This window comes from Equus przewalskii, chromosome 5 (assembly GCF_037783145.1).
Source record: "Equus przewalskii isolate Varuska chromosome 5, EquPr2, whole genome shotgun sequence".
In the NCBI taxonomy this organism is placed as follows: Eukaryota; Metazoa; Chordata; class Mammalia; order Perissodactyla; family Equidae; genus Equus; species Equus przewalskii.
In genome coordinates this window covers 2,375,982-2,397,899 of record NC_091835.1, presented here as the reverse complement: position 1 = coordinate 2,397,899, position 21,918 = coordinate 2,375,982, and the positions used below count along the sequence as shown (strand labels likewise).

At 35.2% G+C, this 21,918-nt stretch overlaps 1 protein-coding gene and 1 pseudogene across 6 annotated transcripts in view; both read left to right on the top strand.

Moving 5' to 3' along the window:
• The window catches only part of ERBB4 (erb-b2 receptor tyrosine kinase 4), a 1,105,575-nt gene that overhangs the window by 647,728 nt on the left and 435,929 nt on the right, over positions 1–21,918 (top strand). The window lies entirely within an intron of this gene.
• On the top strand, positions 11,560–12,184 carry LOC103558742 (18S rRNA aminocarboxypropyltransferase pseudogene; annotated as a pseudogene).

Sequence of the window (21,918 nt, the reverse complement as noted above, 5' to 3'; positions counted from 1 at the left end):
TGTAATGTAATATGTAACATAATTCTGTGACCCAAGGGAAATAGCTGAACTTCTTTGACTTCAAATGCAAAACAAATGCCTCATTTACAGAATGGAAGATGGTTAACCCACTGAAGATGATTCTCGGCACTACTATATGGCAGGGCATGAAATTACTCATGAGAGGAAAGGACTGTGTGTACCCAAAGGCATCACAGTCTGGAGAAGTATCCATACTACCCCATCGTAGTATGGAGAACATTGGTCCCTGAAGGGGTGATTCAGATCCAGTGTGTTGAGAGTAGAGACAGAGAGATGATGCGTGATCAAATGCTAAATTTTACCTAGCTTATTGGAGGAAATATCACATTCACCAGGCCATTTGAAATTCATCATTTGAAGAGATAGTTTTAAGCAATTACGTAAGCAAATATCAAGACTTAATTAAAAAGAAAAACAAAGCTCTGGAAGTAAGAAGTCAAACGTTCATCAAGAGTAGATAAGATAGGAGAAGAATAAAGTTGGACAAAAACTGAGAAATAAAGATAGATCTCAATGATTTAGTTCGATTATTAAAGGAGTCCTTATAGGCTCAGTAAAAAGGACTAGAGGCTGATATCAAAATACACTATTTAGTCTTTATTCCTCATTGTAAATAAATATACTTAGCAAAATTAGAAGGTATTTTTGACAAGTCATGGAGTTTTTAAAATACATTTATTTGATATGATCTAAAAGTCTTAATTTGGTGAGTCTTTTGAAGAATCAGAGTAAAGATTTTGATGCCTGCTGATGTGTCCAGAGAGTTATAATACATTTTTGAAGGCAGAGTACTAATATCTATTTTGTAAAAAGACATTCTTTTACTCAGTTATTTCACTTCTAGGAACTTAGACCACAAAAAACTTAACAAACGGGGCAAAAATATATGTATGAGGAATTGTTGCTTATGGTGAAAATTTGAAACAACCAAAAGTCTCATCCTCAAATAAATGGTTAAATAATTGAAAGTATAATTATACAGTTTAATATTATGCAATTATACAAAAGAATTAGTTAGTTCTACTTTGACTGAAAAGGAAATGTTTCCTTCAAGATATAGTTAATGAAAATAGCAAGTTGTACAACACACACAACACTTTTGTGGAAAAAAAAAGTATAGACGCATGTAAATAGTGGAAATCTCCTAGGGATGGAATTTTGGAAATCTTTCATATTCTACATTTATACATTTTTGTATGATGGAGAGAAATTATAGAGAGGAAGTCTGTATTGGCTTCTCCCCCGATATAATTTAAAAATTTTAAAAAGAATTTTCTGAAATTGCAAGAGGCTAATAACCTCCTCAAGTTCTTAGAAAAGTAGATGACTGTATGTCTAATGCGTTCTTGAGGATGTTGATGCATCAGCTATGAGAGTTGCAGTAGAATTCTGGAGTCCTTCCAGTTCTGAGTGTCTGTGATTCTGAGAGCTGGGAGAGAAGATCGGAAATCTGCTATGTTGGGAAAGAAAGGCTTAGCTTATCCGTGGGACTCCAACTACAATTTAGGAGAATTCACTCTTTCACTCCCTCTCCCCTGACTGAATCATTCTCACCATCCCATCACATTTAAGGAACATCATTAGGAGGTCAATTAAGATTCCACCTTCTGACAGATCTATTTCACAGCACAACCACAGACGGGGTGATGCATGTGAGTTCATCTTTAACAAATTTTATGCTTCCTCTTGTTACCTAATCAGGAAATATTTCCTGCGCTGTAGGTCCCTGACCAAAGTGGATCTAGTTCCCCTCCACTGTATGAAGTTTATTAGAAAAATCGTTAAAGTCTAGAGAATCAACACTCACATGATAAAAATTGCATCGCTAATAAGAAAAGTCAATTTATGATAGGGAAACTATAGAAACTAAATACATAGGAATTATTTCTACCTGGGTTTGGATAATTGGTTTTTGGTAGGCAATTACCATAACATAGTAACCTTTAAATTTGTTGACCTGCTGCTTAATGTATTCGTGTTCTAGCATGACTGAATTTATTTTTCACTAAGTAAGAACAGAAAAAAAAAAACCTTTGACTGATCATTTGAGAACCTATTTTCTCCACAGGCTGTGGGTATTTTTATACTCCTAACTCAGAACATCTTAACAAAGGCCAGATTTTCGGAACAATTAGTATTCTCAAGAGAGACTGAAAAGATAAGCCTTTTTTTTTTTTTCCTTTGGCTGACATTTGCATAGATTTTCTTGCAAAGTCATACATTGGTACACATAAAATTACACTATAAGTCTCACTGCGAAATATTTCATTGACAGTATCTTCTCTGTGTACGTTATATCCATCTGTGAACCTGAATGTTGAAGTTTGTGATGTCGAAATGTTCTAACAGAGCATTAATTATGACAAGATCAAACACTAAGACTTTACAGAAGTACTAATGATATGAAAGGTTTTAGCCTTTTCATATATGTATTTTTTTTTCATTTGGGGGAAAGTTATTTAGTAAGCATGGAATGATGCTTTTAGTCTAGATAGGTAATTAATAATTCATTCATGAATAATCATTAAAGGCAATTATTAAAATTTACGTCTGACTTCACAAAACGTAATATTAAAATGTGTGCTTATCTAATCTGGTGATTCCGGTTTGTGGGCCTGCTGCTTGTACCCTCTCCATCTCTCGGTACCGTCCTCCCTTTTGGACATCTCTTCTCTCGCTCTCTCCGTACACTTGCGTCACAGTGAACACATGAAGTCTTATGAATCTGTATTTGCTAGATTTAGTATTGCCTAGAGAAGAATAACTAATAGCTGTTTCTTGAACTTATAGGTACCATAATGGAACTTCTTTAGATAGAAACGAAAAATTTCTTTGTAATAGAAATTTATATCCTTTGTTTATGAATGAAAACACGGGCTAGAGAGCTTTTCCTTAATTTAGATTTCCTCTATTCATTTTTGAAATAAGATTTCAAGCGTTCTCCTATAACAACTGTTTGGAAATGCCATCTTATGCAGATGGACTACAAGAGTGTGAGCATGATTCTGTGCTCTCAAATATGCCAACAATAGGGTCTGAATGACCCATTATTAACATTTTTCCTTGCTGTCAAGGTACTGCTTTTGGAAAAGGCCCTTTAAAGAGCAGAAGGTAAAAGAGTGGTGTCTAATCAATTAATCCATTGGTACAGACCAAATTATTTGATTAACTACTAGACAACGTGGTCCCAGTCAATAGGAGTTAGTGCAAATATCTTTTATTTATTTATTTTTTTGGTGAGGAAGATTGTCCATGAGCTAACATCTGTGCCAATCTTCCTTTATTTCGTATGTGGGACAATTACCACCGCATGATTTGAGGAGTGGTGTGTAGGTCCATGTCCGGGATCCGAACCCACAAACCCCAGGCTGAGCACGTGAACTTAACCACTATACCACCCAGCCAGCATCTTTTGTTAGCTTAAAGAATTCTGAATTGACACCTTCTACCTCCCAATGCAGTGTTTTTCTTTTCTCTCCAGAGTTTATGCTGCTTGCTAGTCTGCCTTTTTACAATTTCTCCAGGAGAAGTTATTTACTTTCTGACAATGCTACTAAAATAGTACCCAACACTGATTATAGCACTAATCAGACTATGATGTGATATTTAGAATTATGTTCCCACACTAAGGTGTGAATTCTTAAAAGTCAGTCCAGGTCTTAAACAAATTTGTGTCAAGGCCTAACACCATGCTTGCTACATGACAGAAATGTAATAGTTGCTTGTTGTTGAATGAATGAATAATGAATCCTTATACTACCCAGCCAATGAGAATCAACATATGGCAGGCATTCTTGATCAAAACCCAATATTCTTTATTTACCCAATATCAAAGACTTGGGGATTCTCACTGATGTCTCTGAAATTCACAGGAGTGGATACTGAGAATATATGTTTTTCATTTTGTTTTGTTTTGCTTTGGTAAGGCAGCACTGTTTATAATAAAATTTACCTGCAAGCTTTGAGGTGCCCCTTTGTAAATGGACGTTGTACTCTGGTTTGGAGACCCTTTTTAGTTCTCTTATTTATGTGCTTCATATGTATGGTAACATTTCATTTATGTGAAGGTTATTATGGAATCACAAAAGGTACTGGTGGTTTTGAATTGGTCTGTTAGTACATATCACTGATTTATATTAGAATATTAATCTAACAGTAATTTATTTTCTCAGTCTTTAGAAATCTTTCCTTTAATTCAGGAATATATATCTCATAATTCTATTTTTAAAATAATATAAATATCTCAATAAAGGGCATATTGCTAAGTTTCAAAATATATTTTGAAACATATAAAAAACAACATAATGAATAGGAAAATATAATTTCAGTATAAAAATCCATTATTAGCAAGTGTCTAGAATATGAATTGTTAGAACAGTGTACAACATTTTAATGGAACATTGAATGTCCCATATAATGTTGGAACATTTTAATGCAATGCCACAATTACGTCAAAAGGAAAACTTAAAGACATTTTATAAGCTTGATGTAACTTTAGGAAAGAATTTCATTTTTATGGTCACTGGTACTTGAGAGTAAAAAAGAAATGTTTTATAGATATTTGGCAGGGATAATGAAATAGACTAAGATAGTCTGTATTGACTTTAATTCCCCAATCTATGGAATGCTAAATGGAATGATGTTTTTAATTAAAACTTTAGAAATCCTATTAGAATTGTATAGGTAACTATAAAATGAGAGATAGATGAGACAGGAAGCAGAAGGAAACTAGTTAGAGAAAGAAAAGCAAGATGATGGACGCAGAGAGGACTGCTAGAAAAATCAGACCACAAAGAGGACAGTGGACCCTTACTGACATGACTTGGTATAAGTCACAGATACTCTTAGGAGTCTTATCAGTTCCCAGGAGTCCACCCAGATAACTTACTTGGCCTCCACAGAACTTTAAAGGTAAAATTACACTGATCTTTGGAGGGGGGTTATTTTTAGAAGAACCTCCTGTAGAGAGCTTGAAATCATGAAGGAAAGTGATATACTAAATATATTAATATAATTTATATGTTAACGATACTTTACTAGAAAAAGGCAATTAGTGCACTCTAACACATTTCTAACAGAATATGAAAATATTACAGCTGAGAGTTTTTTGTCCAATATTGTATTTTAAGCAATGTCACTTAATTTTTGCATTATTTTACCTAACTTAGTTCAACAAACACTTTTGAAAATTCTCCTATGTGCCAGGCAATATCCTAGGTACTAGGGTTACTAAAATAACAAATTGGCCTCTGCAGTCTAATAAATCAAATTTTCTGTAGCAGAGAAAAAAATGTAAATAGGCTCCAATGCTCCTAGGTGATAAAAAGCTACACTGAAGATGTAGTAATTGTTACAGGATAACAACTGGGAAGCTTGGAGATACTGCGTCAGATGAGGTTACATTTAAGTTAAATCTTACAGGGTTGAGAGCCATGTCCTAGAGCAGGAGGAAGGCAGGTTAAGCAGACACATGGAGAAGAGAGCGACGGTATACAGGGCTACTGGTGATACTATTATAATAGCCAACCTCGTGCAGCTCTGTTGTAAGCTTGTATCTGTGTGACTTCAGGCAATCTGGCTTCAAGGTCTGGGCCCTTAACTGCTATGCTACACAGTGTTTCATGGTAACGTGATGTGTTCCGGCAGGACTGAAGCTATTCAGTGTGATTGGATGAAAGGGTTCATGTAATGGAATGATTAAAAATCAAATAAAAATTGTTGCGACAAGATTCCAAAGGGACTTATATGCTGTACTGGGGATATTTAGGCTTGACTTTAGAGGAAATGTTAAGTCAAACATTTTTAGGTAGGAAGCAACACGATGAAGTTTACATTTTAGAAAAAATCAAGATAAGAATCCTATTTAGGAGGCTGTTGCAATAGACCTCAGGAGAAGTGAGGAAAATTGAGATTTAGACATGGGGAAGGTCATGAACTTGAGGCATTATTTCAGAAATCAGTGAAAAATTGAGTGATACAGTGTAAAAGGCATGGACCATGACACCAAATAATTTTTTAAAGTAGTCCTTAATTTAGTCATTCAATATATTTTACAATATGCAACACTCGTTAACAGGCATCGACTGTGGCAAATTCAAAAAAGAATAAATTAAGGCTTCTTTCACCTAAGAACAACCTAATAGCTGGGGTAGAGGACATATAGAATCAATAAAAATTAGATAAAGATGCTTACTTATGAATATTATGCATTGGATTTCAAATATAATTCTATATCGTTGATTCACACTTTACATATTCAACATGGCTTATCACCACTGTACCTTCTGGTCTAAAAGGCTCATATGAACCATTTTTATTTCATTTCAGAGGATCAGACATATTAGGAAAAGCCTGAGGGCTAACCATAAAACCATATGTAGCAACATCCACATATGGGAACAAGAATGATTCGAGTCCCCGAAACCTAAAGAGAGAAACATCGTTAGAGGTCAGCAGAGTTTCACTAATTTCCTAATCCTTGTTGCTTCAAGTCTAAATTTTCTGTGAGTTTAAGAGCCACCTATTTTCTAGATACCCTTCATTTTCCTCTCTAGCCAGCTTTCCACCACTCTCCAGGACAGACTCTTGGTGCTATAGGTAGACATGTTTCACCCTCCTCTAAGCACACCAGATTCTTTCCCATCTAAAACGTCCGACCTAAAATCTGCAAGGATGGGTGTTAATCAGAGGAAGAGCTGCTCCCCAAGAATACCCTCCACATATGCATGTAGTCCTGGATGTCGTAGTAGGGTTTGATGACATTTAAAGAGTTAAATGGATTTTGTCCCATTCCTAAGCAGATGCCATGATTGTAAATGATGCTTTTCTTTGAAAAGCAAGGCAAAGAGTACTAGTGATTTGCAGAGCAAAGCAGTTCAATTCCTCAATCATAGGGATCAATTATTGCAGGATGGAATGAGCGTACATAGTACAAAACCTGGAAAACATGCTTCTAATATGAACATTTGTCATGTATAACGATAAACATAGAGTTTAAGTTGTTCCACGAAGATTCAGTCTAACACCTGAATTGAGAAAAAGAAAGTGCTTTATAAGAATATATATATGAAAACATAAAAGGCCATTCCATGTGATTTTTAAAATTGCATTTAAAGTCTTACCATTCCTAATATCATGCCACTTTTATAAGTTAATAAACTTTCAGTTTTACATCATATTTTACCATTTTTCTGCATTTATTTTGTTACTTAAATCCTCGATGATGTGTGTGTTTATATAATTATAAATTCTCCCCTGCGCAGATCTATGTATTTGCAGAAATGTTCAATTCTTACAAGTGATTATAAGATGATTTCACTGGAGAAAATATGAGTTTCAGAATCATTTGCCAATTTTCTGGCTAGATTGCTGTTTTTATGTAGCTGAATCAAAACCTTTAAAGAATATAGTGAATAGCAGATATAATAACATTAACTACGCTGTCTCATTCTTTATCCACATTGGACAAAATTAACAAATATCTGAAAAAAATGATTAGACTAAGTTGCCCTTTCATACATTTCCTGTTCTGTGACAGTTGAGATTACTTGTATTCTTCAAATCACATTGAAATTTCAGAACACTTGAACAGCAAAATTAAAACCCTAAGTAATTTAGGTCAATGTGTTAGTTGTCATAGATCTGTTGGTATATTTTCAGTTGATATTTGCTTTTATACCCAAGTGATTGAGGGTTTTTTTCATAGGAAGACAAGCTTAGATAATACTTCTTAAAAACAGTGTGATTAATATTAGTCACAGAATCAGCTAATGTTCTTTTGCTGGCTCACTTTTTAAATATCTATAAAAGTCTATGCATTTGCTCCTTCACTCATATAATTCACACATAATTATAGGACTAAGAAGAATTTGTAGTCTTTAAGTTTCATATTCTGACCAGAGTAATGTTCACGTTCTCAGGAGACTTTGCTTTGATGGCCCCATCCAGCAATCTCTCTGAAGGCTGTGCTTCTATTTCTACAGTAATGCCATACTATAAAGCTCTGACCAAACACGTTAGGAATCTTCGGGCATGGCTTGTAGGGGTTCTGATACCAAATTCTATAAAATGTATATTGAGGGGAAGCATCATCTAGGTATTCGTAGACAGGAATAAGCTAGTCATGATCATGAAACAGAAAGAAGTCCAAAAAAGAAGAGTAAACAAAAGGAATGTTAGCAGATAAGATCAAAGAGGAGTCCAGGCAAAGACCATACAATGCCTTTCACAGGTCACAGTAAAAGTTTGCGTTTAACTCTAATTACAAGAGAAAGCCATTGTAGGGCTTAGAAGGGGCACGTTGTTATTTATTTCACATTTTAAAAAGAGTTGGGAGGCTCTCACTTTTATTCCAAGAGAGCATGATGTCAGTAGAGATGGAAATAATGTGGCCATTCCATAATCTATCCTGGAGACAGAATCGATAAGACTTGTGGTTGCATTGGGTTACAAATAGGAGTGACTTCTTGCTCTTTGATCTGAATATGTGACTAAATGATAGCGTCATTTACTACTATGGGAAAGACTGATGGAGAAGTGTGCTGAGGGCAGGGCTTGGTTGTGTCTAATAGACGCCTAAATAGTCAGAAATAGAATGCTGTTTGTTCTTTGAGATTCCCTTTTAAACTAAATCACAAAGCTGATTTTGTAATTTGGTTTAGTGTAATGCTTTCTGGTCCCAAAATTGCCCTTCTGTTATGACTTATCAAAGCAAAATTATGTTTTCTTATGAAGTAAATAAAATTGTTATTAACCTATCTTACCTATGCAAAGTACCATCATCTGAATATTTTAGATAGTATACAATAGTCCCCCTTACCTGTGGTTTTGCTTTCTGTAGTTTCAGTTACCCATAGTGAATGGCAGTCTGAAAATATTAAATGGAAATTCCAGAAATAAACAATTCATAAGTTTTAAGTTGTGCACTGTTCTGAGTAGCATGATGAAATCTTGTACCAATATGCTCCGTTCCGTCCAGGTCATGAATCATCCCTTTGTCCAGCATGTCCACTCTGTATACACTACCCGCCCATTAGTCACTGAGTAGCCATCTTGGTTGTCAGATGAGCTGCCACAGTTTTGCAGTGCTTGTGTTTAAGTAACCCCGCTTCACTTAGTAATGACTCCAAAGCACAAAAGTAGTAATGCTGGCAATTCAGATATGCCAAAGAGAAGCCATAAAGTTGAAAAGTTGAACGTTCTCCACTTAATAAAGAAAAAAAATCATATGCCATGGTTGCTAAGAACAAATCTTCTCTCTGTGAAATTGTGAAGAAGGAAAAAGAAATTTGTGCTAGTTTCGCTGTCACACCTCAAACATATATATATACATTCATTTATATATTCATATATATATATATGAAAAAACATAGTATATATAGGGTTCGGTATTATCCTTGCTTTCAGGTATGCACTTTGTGTCTTGGAATGTATGCCCCACAGATAAGGGAGGACTGCTGTACCTCTCATCAAGATACTACAAAAAGAAATTGGAAGATAAGTAAGGAGATACCAATCTAAGATAAATGAGGAAAACCTAATATGCATTCTCTAGAGTCATTTAATCTTACGATCAGAACAAATTTTTCCAAGTCACCTGAGCAATTATAGAGAAATATTTTTTATGTATATACTTTACTTAGGTTTATCTGCAAAAATGTTGAAAAGTCTTGAGACTTTTAGTAGACGCCGTAGACGGAAGCACAACAGGGCACCGGCAGTAAAGCTTTCAAATCCTTTCTACAATAGACTGTCACTAGGGCAGTTCCAATCAATCTTTACCACTTCACGTCAAGGCAGAGATATAAAAGCATTTACCATGTGTGCAATTCTTCCTTCCTAAGTCTCTTGATATATAAATGTAGGGTATTTAGAGTGGCAGGTCTATGTTCAAAATAATAACTCCCTGGTGACTCCTTACTGGGAAGCTAATCCGATTGAATGTGGTCAATGTGCGTTAGAAATTAGCATGTAGGTGGCCAGTCATCACCTCCAACAAAACAGCCCAAACACCATCTAGGTGTTTAAAACCAGAAATGAGACATTTCCTTACCTTTCACTTTCGGTTAATGTTACCACATTTTCCTATTCAGGATCAAATTATGAGTAAAATTAGAGTCCTTTTCAATTTTCCCGTCTGTCATAGTTAGTAACATTTCACATTTGTCCCTTTCCGTCTGTTATATTATTATAGTTTAAGCCATTGAAGTATGAATACAGAAATACTGCATTCGTTTTCTAACTGGTTAGTTTGATTCTTGTATTGTTCCTCTTTAATTGAAACCTAGTTCACACTATGTATCTTCCTAACATGCTTATCCTAATTAATCTTTAACAAATATATGCCGAGCACTTCTGTGTTTCGCATACTAGTCTGATTACTTAGAAAGCCAAATAAAAATCCCTTGCCTCGTGTAATAAGGTGAACACCTTTGCAGATGCTCTCTTTCTCTTTGTCTGCCTCTCCCCATCTCTCTCTCTCTCCCTGCTGTTTGTTTTTCCAACCTATGCTTTTTAACTTTTCTAGTTTGGCTATTTGGTCCATCATGAATTAACACTATGACGTAGTGTTGAGAGTGAAGAAGAAACAATGCCTATATAATGATTACAAGAATAAAAATAAGAAAAAGAAAAGTATAGGGTGGAGAGAGATTAAAATAATGTCAACGTGTTAAAAATGAGTGAAAATGTTGGACAAATGCAATCATCTAATTGTGAAAACGCAGAAAAATTGGTTACCTAGTCCAGGATGGATTCTCCGTGATACTGATCTTAATGTTTTGCTTTGTGATATTGATCTTGATGTTTTGATTTGATGTAGTCATGTTTAAACACTTCAACTTATATATTTTAAATTGTGGGTCTTTCATTAGCTATTGCCCAGAAGGCTGAAATTAAAATTCCTAGAAATTGAAACGTTTCATCATAAACTTAGCAAAATAAAATTCCATGAGAAATATAAATCTAATGTAGAAAATATTTTTGGATTTTTCCACTTATGTTTGCTCCCATAAAATCTTAACCAAAGATATTCTTTAATCTAAATGTATATGTAGTTGGGAGGTTGGGAGATGGAGTGGAAAAGAATTTTGATCAAATTAATGCATCTAAACTCTATTTACTGATTTACATATGTCCAGCATTGTGCATAGTTTTGAGGTAATCAAAATACTACTTAAATTATTAGAGTTATTTAATTTAAAAGATAATTAAAGTGGTGGCTGAGGGACCCTCCTGGGAGTTTCAGGGACTCTTGCTCCCTGCCATGGGCTTCAGGATCCAAATGTTGGTTTGGAGCAAAAGGCAGCCTTGCCTTGCGTTTCTGGGCCACTGTCAGGTCCAGCTGTGAGTTTTCATGGAGCCACAGGTGGCCTAGGACTAGGGTGGCCCACACCTGGTGGGGCTGCCTTGCATGCATGACATGTGGGAGCTCCTCCACTACAATCCTGTCAGTGCCCAGCTGACCCACCTGGCCTTGGTGTGCTGCCTGTGCATGGGCCACAGGTTCAACAGCTGCTCAGCCACCTGAGTGCTCAGAATATGTCTCCTGCAGATAGGCGGCTGGTGACACAGTCAGTGGTCCCGCCATAGACTGCTTGTGTGCCAGACAGGAGGAAATGCCATTTGGGAAGATGACGGAGAGCCTCTTGTGGCTGCTGACCCACTGGGTGGCTACTAACCCTGTGAAATATGGCTGGCCCTGCAAACTGTCCACTGTAGAGGTTTTTGCTGCTACCTTCTGCATCTGGAGCATTTTGGACCACACAGTCATTTTGCTGCAGAAGTTTAGGTGGGGCAAGGGCTGGCTGGACCTGAACCACCAGCTTCTGGACAAGTGTATGACCTGCAGCAGCCTATAGTGGGTGCTTGTGGCAGAGAAGGAGCTCCTGGTAGTGCCAAGGGAGCCCCAGGAGGAGGAAGTCAATCCCTTTGATATGAATTCAGGGCAGGAGTTTGCAAACCCCAACACACCTGTGGGACACATCGGGTTGCCCATGGACAGTGATAACAGTGACAACCATGAGTCTGAAGACTAAAGGCCCAATACCAAGGACAGAGGACACAACAGCAGTAGCTCAGAAGATGAGGAGAGGCAGGGAAAAAGGTAGAAGCCAGTGCACCAACAGAGGTTTGGAAAGGAATCAAGAAACAGCAAAGATGCTGAATGTGTGGACATATGTTTTTCGAGCATGGCAGATGAGGAAATCTAGGGAGGGTGCAGGACTTGAGGAACATTGACAGGCCTGGTGGTCTTGGCCCCTCGTCCCTGCCAGGAGAACTGGACTCTTTCCTGTTTCTTTCCCAATGCTCCTAACAGTCTCACTCTGGCTTCTGCCTTGGAGAACTTGCAATGAATTACGGGGTCAAGAAGGAGAAGGAAAAACAAGATAATTAAAATGATTCATTCGGTCCATTTCTCCAGTGAATGTACAGAAAGCTATGAATGTAAGATCTCCATAGGTTCATGTATTGAGTCAGAATGTCCCTTCTTATTTTTGCTTCATGCATAAGTCCTTTATGTTATCTTACTCATACGTTGCTATTTTTAGGTTGAAACATATGAAATCGTCCTTTTTCTAGGTAAAATAATGATCATATATCAGCAATTTTGTATGGTTAAACTTAACATTTCAAGTTCTTTGAGGAAAGTACCAGTACTATACATTTAGAAGTTTTCTTTACCTATTTAAAAGTTCCATTCTTTTCTGTATGACAAAGAAATAGCCAAGAAAATATTAGTCCATGATTAAAAAGAGAGGAGTGTCAAGTATCCAGTGTTCTCATGAATAAGTCTAATTATTTTTGACCTATGAACATTTTCTGTAGGTGTTTGAACAGAAATCTATGAAAATGCCTTTTTTCTGATCTATGACACCAAAAGAAGATGCCATCATCTCTTAAAGAAAAATATTAAGGATAGAGTGATACTTTCAACTGAATCAAAAACAGTAAAACTTCTTTACTTTCTGCTGATAAGAAACAGACTTTTATAGTATTGATTTGGCTTTTAAAAATGTTAATTCTGATTTTTATCATCATGGGAGTATTATAAAAATTATTGTTTTCATCCCTTTCGAAAATAAATATGGGGCACATTAAAAGTTAATATGGAAAAGTTCGAAGTTCTCTCTTGAAAAGAAAACTTTCTAGATCATTAGATTGTTGGACATGCCATGCAGCCAGAATCTTGTATGAGGTTTTTAAGAGAGATACAGCTCTTCTTTTGATTAGTTTCTTTGAATATTTCAGCAACAGCAATGCCAATTAAACTTTTACTGGATGATTACGTTTTATATTGACTCAGATACAACTTAAGTGATTAAAATGTTAAAGGTAGAAATAGAAAAGGAATAACCCTTTTTATTACATGACATTCTCTCTTTACGCTTTAAATTAAAACTGTACATATAGCCTTTTTTAGCTTCCAGAGTAGTCAAAAATTTAATATTATCTTTTTGTTACCCCATTAGTCAGCATTACAGAGCCTCTGTTCTAGTTTACTGGTTTCTTTATTGTTTACTGATCACATAGTTATCCCACCTACTGAGTTGTTTGACTTAGTTGTTCGTTTTCTTGTGTCTCCAAGCCTCAAACCCCACATCTTCTAGAATAATGTTTCCTTAATTACTTTTTATAACTATTTTACATCTTCAAGACAAGCCACGACCTACCTTTTTCTATCCACTTGTATTTCTTCTCAGAACTCAGATTCGTTTTGTCTGTTTGTCTCCTCAGGGCCTTAGTGAAATAACAGTGAGTCCTGGCTGACCACGTCTCATGAATGCACCACGTGCTCAGCGAAATAGAATGATCCCTTCATAGAGCAGGTTGAAAGAATGAATTCCTATCTTCTGTAGGATCTAGCACAAAGCCGAACATCCAAGTGCTCCGTAAATGTTTGAATTTGATATAAATAGCTTATTGTATTTCTAAAGATGCTTCCTTCTAAATATTAATTTTGAGTGTATATAATTATTGCCCCAATGTTCAGCCTATAAAATATGATGCATATACACATGAGGGAATACGCATGTTTGTGTGTGTGTGTATAGCGCATATATCACCTGTGATATGTGAGGAAAATTATAAAAACAATTCAATGTTAGTCTCTAGATACTATCAGTAGGTTTTTAAAATAATGTTGTTAATATCAACATTCAAATTGTTTTTGTGTTTCCTCAGTATTGTGTTTGGTTTTTCTCTAATACTTTTTGAAATGTATTTCCTTTTATTTCAAAGGAAATATCATTAAAAAACAATTTCTTTTTGTACCAAATTATTTATTTATTTATTCCAATTACTTTATTGAGGTCACATTGATTTATAATATTGTGTAATTTCGGATGTGTATTATTATTTATTAGTTTCTGTGTAGACTACATCATACTCACACCCAATAGTCTAATTTTTATCTGTCACCATACATATGTGCCCTTTTACCCCTTTTGGCCACCCCCTACCCCATTCCCCTCTGGTAACCACTAATCTGTTCTCTTTGTCCGTGTGTTTGTTTATCTTCCACATATGAGTGAAATTATACGGTGTTGGTCTTTCTCTGTCTGGCTTATTTCGCTTACCATCATACCCTCAAGATCCATCCATGTTGTTGCAAATGGGAGGATTTTGTCTATTTTTATGCCTGATTAATATTCCATTGTATATATCCATATATATCTAATATTCCATTGTATATATCCATATATATCTTTATCCATTCATCAGCTGATGGGCACTTTAAGTTACATCCACATCTTGGCTACTGTGAATAATGCTGCAATGAACATAGGGGTGGATAAATCTCTTTGAATTGTTGATTTCAAGTTCTTTGTATAAATACCCAGTAATAGGATAGCTGGATTGTGTGGTATTTCTATTTTTAATTTTTGAGAAATCTCTGCACTGTTTTCCATACTGGCTGCACCAGTTTGCATTCCCCCCAGAAGTGCATGAGGGCTCCCTTTTCTCTACATCCTCTCTAACATTTGTTTATTTTTGATTTGGAAATTATAGCCATTCTGGTTATTTACATCCTCTCTAACATTTGTTTATTTTTGATTTGGAAATTATAGCCATTCTGGTTATTTATTATAGAACCCAGCTCCATGGTAGTATTATAATGTGATAATCTTAATATGATAATGAATATTTCTATTTTTTTAATATTTAAATAATACATTGCTTACGATTTCTATAATTTGGAAAGTCATCTCTCTATCAGTTACATAGCACCAAGTATTTCTATGGAAAAAATAGAAATTTACAATATTTACTGTCAATAAACTTTAATTGTGCCAGCAAGAGGACAGAAATGCAGAAAATTACAGACTTTTAAATGTGTGAATTGCTTGCAAGTTACAGGGCCTGGGTAATTATTTATCTTAGATGGTTAGTGCACAGTAAAACACAGGGACATTGATAATTGAGGTGACTTCATCTTGCTTCAACTCTCTTACCACATAAAAGGAACAATCTGTTTTTAATCTAAAATTTGACATGAATAAACTTGTTTTATGAGTTTCTTGGTGCTTGCTAAAACAAAGAAATCAGCAGTTTAGGAGAGTTAGGTTTATAACAGTTTTTTGAAGACCCTGTAGCTAGAAATTAATCAGAATAACGCTGAACTATTAGAAAATAATTGGAGTAATTAAAAGCACAAATCGAGTCAAATTACAAAGAGTGAAAGGCAATATCTTTTTTTTTCTATGTCCGACATTATACAACCACGGTATACTTTCCTTATTATTCATGAAAGAGCTCTTAAGAGTTTGTGACTTACAATGGCAATCGGCTTGGTGCTTTTCTCACGCGGGCTTCCAGAATAAAACTGATTTTTCACAAATATTTAGAATGAATTCCAACAGCCTTTTTCGGCAAAAAATAACTAACATTTATGGTTTTACACAATAATAGAAACTTGTGAGAGAAGTTTAATGATTGGACCAACAACTTTATTTTGTTTTACCATTGACATGATAAATTTGAAATGAATCACTAATTTGCGATTTATCTACTACAAATAAGACGAGAAGTTAATAGAAAAGTTATACATTTCTTATACATTTTTGTTAACCATTTCTGCTTATTGCACACTGAAGAAGTACAGGATGGATCACTTCTGGGTATATAATCTACTAATTGAATGTCAATTGCATCATTTTTGCCTTCAGCTTTCACATCCAATGTGAGATCATGAGCAATTCAATTCACGAACTTAGTCATAACACCCAAAGTAATTCTATCTTAGAATCAAGGGAATATTTCCCTAGAAAGTCACAGAAATTGTATGCATACATATTTTTTTAGTTTTAAGAAGGAAAACATGGCTCTATAACTTGAACGTGAATTTAAAATTTACTTTGGGGAGTTTTAATATTAAACTTAATCGTTCATAGCATGATTTTTCTTTTTTGAGGAGGAGGATTAGCCTTGAGCTAACTGCTGCCAATCCACCTCTTTTTTCTGAGGAAGGCTGGCCCTGAGCTAACATCGTGCCCATCTCCCTCTACTCTATATGTGGGACGCCTACCACAGCATGGCGTGCCAAGCAGTGCCATGTCCGGATCGGGATCTGAACCGGTGAACCCCGGGCTGCCCAAGCAGAAACATGCGAACTTAACTACTGTGCCACTGGGCCCGCCCCCATAACCTGATTTTTAAACTAGATGTTTACTTGAATAATTTTATCATCTAAGCTTATAAAATAAACATATATAATAGACTATGCATGAAATTCAGCCTAAAAATATAAATCCAAATATATATATATTTGTTACTTGATGCAGGTGACATAATGCATGTGAACCAGACAGGGATGTGACAATGGAGTTATATCTTATAAATTATAGTCACTGTATATTTGTGAAATGCACATATCAAAAAACCTTGTCTAGAGCAAGCGATTTCAAGGGAATGTATGAGGAAGTGGGTAACAACAGTGACCTTTCATTTAGATATCATTGCTTGCTGAATAACTCAATTCACTTACAGTTTTGATGATTAAAATTGAATTAATTTTGGCAGTACATCTGCGAGGGAGGTGGGGGACAGCTTTATCGTATTACATTGAAAGACACCCTGTCTACTCAGAATGGGAAGACCATGCAACAGGCCGGATTGTAATAGAAAGTATATTTCTTATTCTGTCTAACATCTATCTCAGAATTTTATTTCTTCTATACAACTAGGTTTCTGTTATAGCTAATAGAGAAAATGCTAGCCAAGTTTCTTCTTGCTGGCAGGAAAAAATGCTCCTGTTGAACTACAATTTTGTTAACACTCCATCCCCAGTTTTGGTTGGATGTGTTCCTTATTTAACTTGGTGGAGGATCTTGGAAAGCTAACACAAAATGACCTAAATCAAATCCTATCAAAGACTTTATTTTGATTAGCCTCTAAAAATTTGTTTTGACTTTTAATTTTATAAATTCTGAATTTCACATTTAGGAAAGCAGATTTACTGAATATACTTTCATTTGCTAACTGCATTGGAGAATGAAAGCAGTTAACCGAGCTTATGCAATTAGTCATGATGCAGAAGCGGGAGTAGTTACTGCTTTGTCCCCTGAGTTGTCTTACTGCTTTTCCTTGCTGTGTATATCAGCCAACTCATCTTCATTGCCCATTGTCTGTCTGCTGGTCTCTATATTGCTGTATTCCGTCTCCTTTTCTCCCTTCCTCTCTCTTCTCTGCCCCCTCAGTCTCATTCCCCTGGTAACAATACATGTGTATGTAATAAAGGTAACTGCAGTTGTGTCTATGGGTCGGTATATGTGTGTGTTACATCAAGAAACACATGCATGCCTTCAGATGACAGGAATAGCAGCACACTTATGTTGATTATGCCGTCCACTAATTGCCTCCTCTCAGATTCTAGAGGCACTCCACATCTTCCACAGGCTGATGACAGGCGATTTATTGCCATGTGATTCTGACCTATGTGCTTTAATCCTAACATAATACATACATGCATTTCCCCATAGTAGAAGGTTCAGTAGCTTCAAATTCCCTCTTTTCAGATAATCATTTTGCCTCTTGAGCTACTCCTCAGAATGTATGAATCATTAAACTTTAATCTCATGTTTACCTTTGTAATAGACTTTACCCAAGTGAAACATTTTCAGGTAGGTAAATTGTATTAAAATTTGGCAAATAATTTATTTGAAAAGATGCTTTTAACTTATTTCTCAGGATATGCTGAGTCTTATAAAATTGTCATTTGCTTTTGTTTCAAGTTACCTCTTCTCTTATTCCTTTTATTCTTTTTTACTTTTATGTTTTGATTAATATTCAGAAACAACGCTAAAGAAAAACTAGAAAAGAGAGAGAAAAAAGTTAGTTTCAAGTTATTCTACCAAAAGGCTATGCCATATAAAGTGTATTATTGTACAACTGCTCTTCTGGTAGGCTATGAAGATATTTTAGAGTGTAAGGATTTTTTAGGAGCAGAAATCCAGGATATATACACACATTAAAAGAGTTCTTTGTAGCAACACTTCCCAGACTTTTAGGTTTTATGCTCTAGGAATGTTTTTCTTTTAATCGGAGGGACTAGAGTACGGTCGTCAACTTTTTATTTTGCCAAGGAAGAATGTTTAAAGTATTAGCTGGCTAGTAGTATTAGAGAAAGAATATTTAACACACAAACACACACACAGTGAGAAGAACATAAACTCAGAATAAAATATAAGTTTTTCCTAGTAATGATGCCTGGCAACCATATGCCAGTATATATATATAATTTTGTTTTTGGTGAGGAAGGTTGGCCTTGAGCTAACATCTGTTGCCAATCTTCCTCTTTTTGCTTGAGAAAGAGTGGCCCTGAGCTAACATCTGCACCAATATTTCTCCGCTTTGTATATGGAACCCACTACAGCATGGCTTGATGAGTGGTACACAGGTCCGAACCTGGAATCCCAACCTATGATCCCCAGGCTCCCAAAGTAGAGTGCACAGACTCAACCACTACAGCACCAGGCCAGCACCTACCAGCATATTTTTAATGTAGATATTTTAAAAATATGAATGCTGAATGTTATAACATGAAATTGCATTCCATATAACGTCTTCATTAAACAATTTTGACTACTCTGAGATCTAAATTTATTGATCGTGCAACACCAAGTGGTGCTCTTGCATTGTCTTCCTCTACTTGGTTTCAATCACATTGTTGAAAAACTAGTTTTGCATATTAATGAAAATAGAAACAGTTCTATTAATAACAGTTCTATTAAATGTAAATATTCTGGGGAAAATGAGATGAGCCACGGAAATATGGCCTTCGTGTCTCCAGGAATCTATTTCCATTTCTTTGAACTAGGAAGATATTGCAAGACTGGCTAGGGCTGAGAAAAAGGACTCAATGAGGAACATTTCCCAAACTACACTGCTCTGAGCGCTTATTACCTAAAAGAAGTCGGAGAGGACATTATCTGAGGATTAATTTACCCATGCAGACTTTCTAGACTGACATCAGATTGCCAAGAATTGGGAATGAGGTTTCCATAATGCTATTTTAAACAAGATTAAAATTGAAGTATTGGTCTTTTTTTTTTTTTTTTAAGATGAGCACCTGAGCTAACATCTGTTGTCAATCTTCTTTTTTGTTTTCCTTCTTCTTCTCCCCAAAGCCCCCAAGTACGTATTTTTATATTCTAGTTGTAGGTCCTTCCAGTTGTGCTATGTGAGATGCCACCTCAGCATGGCTTGATGAGTGGGGCGAGGTCCACATCTAGGATCCAAACTAGTGAAACCCTGGGCCATCTAAGCGGAGCACGTGCTTAACCATTCAGCCGCAGGGCTGGCCCCTGAAGTATTCATCTTTAATTTGATTATTCCTAGGTATACAATTTTGCTGTAGTCTATTTTAAATTGTGTATTATTAAATATTTATTTCCAAACTTTTGGTACTGGTATATAGGAATACAATTACTTTCCTGATTTTCTAAATTCACCTATTAATTTTAATAATTTATCTGTAGAATCCTTTTGATTTTTTATGTACACAAACATGTTGTCTGCAAATTATAATAAAAACTTTACTTCTTCTTTTCCTATCTTTACACATTTTATTTCTTTTTCTTTCCTCATTGCCCTGGCTAGAACCTTGAGTAAAATGTTGAATACAAGTGATGATAATAGGCATCAGTGTTTTCTTCTCAAGTGGAAACAAAGCTTTTAATATTTTACCATTGAGCATGATGTGTGCTGTAAGAGTCTTGTTCATAATTGTCATCAAATTAACAAATGTTCCTTCTATTCTTAGCTTGCCAAGAGTTGTTTTGTTTTTGTTCATTTGACAGTTTGTTGGTTGGTTGATTGGTTTATATTAATCTGAATTAGGTGTTGTATTTTATCCAATGCTTGTTCTACACTTTTTGGGTGCATGTAGGATTTCTTCTTTAATCTGTGATGTGGCAAGTTACACTGATTGACTTTTGAATGCAAAAGTAACCTTGCATTCTTGGAATAAACCCAACTTGGTCATCATCTATCATCCCTTTTATATATATCCCTGACATTGGTTTGCCATATACATTCATTGTTTTGGATATTAAAATCAATGTTTATGAGCGTGATCAGACTATAAATTTCCTTTTTTGCAATGTCTTTGCCAGGTTTTAGTGTAGAGATTGTGTTGTTATTATAAAATGAGTAGGAAAAGTCCCCCTTTTCTCTGTACTTTATGAAAGATTGGTGTTATTTCTTCTTTAGACATTTGAAAGCACACTATTAAGGATTTTTGGGCTTGCAGTTTTCTTTGTGGTCAGGTTTTAAATTTGGGATTCAATTTATTTAATAGATATAGAATAATTCAATTATGTTTCTTCTTGTGTCTGTTTCTTGATTGGTTGGACTTTTCTACAAATTCATCCATTTCATTAATTTTTAAAATTTATTGGCATAAAGCTATTTTTAATATCTTATTTTTAATTTGTCTGGGATCTGTTGTATTGGCCCCACTTTCATGCCTAATACTGCTAATTTGTGTTCTCAATCCCTCTTGCCAGGGATTTATTGATCTTATTAATTCTTTCAAACAACAAGCTTATAACTTAGTTGATCCTTTCTGTTGCGCACTTATTTTTCTATTTCATTAATTTCTGCTCTTACATACAAATATTCTACATGAAAAAAACTACACAATGTTCTCAGAAAAAAAAATCAAGAAGCTCTAAATAAATGAGAAGATAAGCCCTTTTCTAGTCAAGAAGACTTAAACCGTATAAAGATACCAATTCTCCTGAAACTGATTTATATAATGAATGCAATCCCAGTCAATAGCCGGTCAGATTTTGTTCTTTTTGTTTTACAACATTGGAAAAATTCTAAAATTAATAGGAAGGAGCAAAGGTCCCAAGAATAAACAAAATATTCTTGAAGTAAAAGAATAAATTTGGAGGATGAAAATTGCTAGATATCAAGACATTTTAAAAACACAGTACATAAGAGTATATGTTATTGGTAAAAGGGCAGAGAAATAGACTAAGTAAAGAACTCTCACATCGATGGACACTTTATTTATCAGAGAGTTGGCATTGGAGAATTGTGGATGAAGGCCAGTTTTTTTAGTAAATGGTATTGGGACAATTAATTATCCATATAGAAAAAAATAAATAAATCTTGACAACTTTCTCACAACACACAAAAATCAACTCCAAGTAGATTTTGGATGTCAATATGAAAGGTAACATAATAAAGTTTCTAGAATAAAGCAGGAGAATATCTTCATTAACTTGAGATAAAGCAGGACACACACACACACATACACACTATGAAAGAAAGGATTGATAAATCTGGTTATATTGAAATCAAAACTTCTGTTCATCAAAGGAAATCATTTTGAGAGTGACAAGACAAATCACTTAGCGGAAGAAGACTTTGGTAATGCATATAACTGGC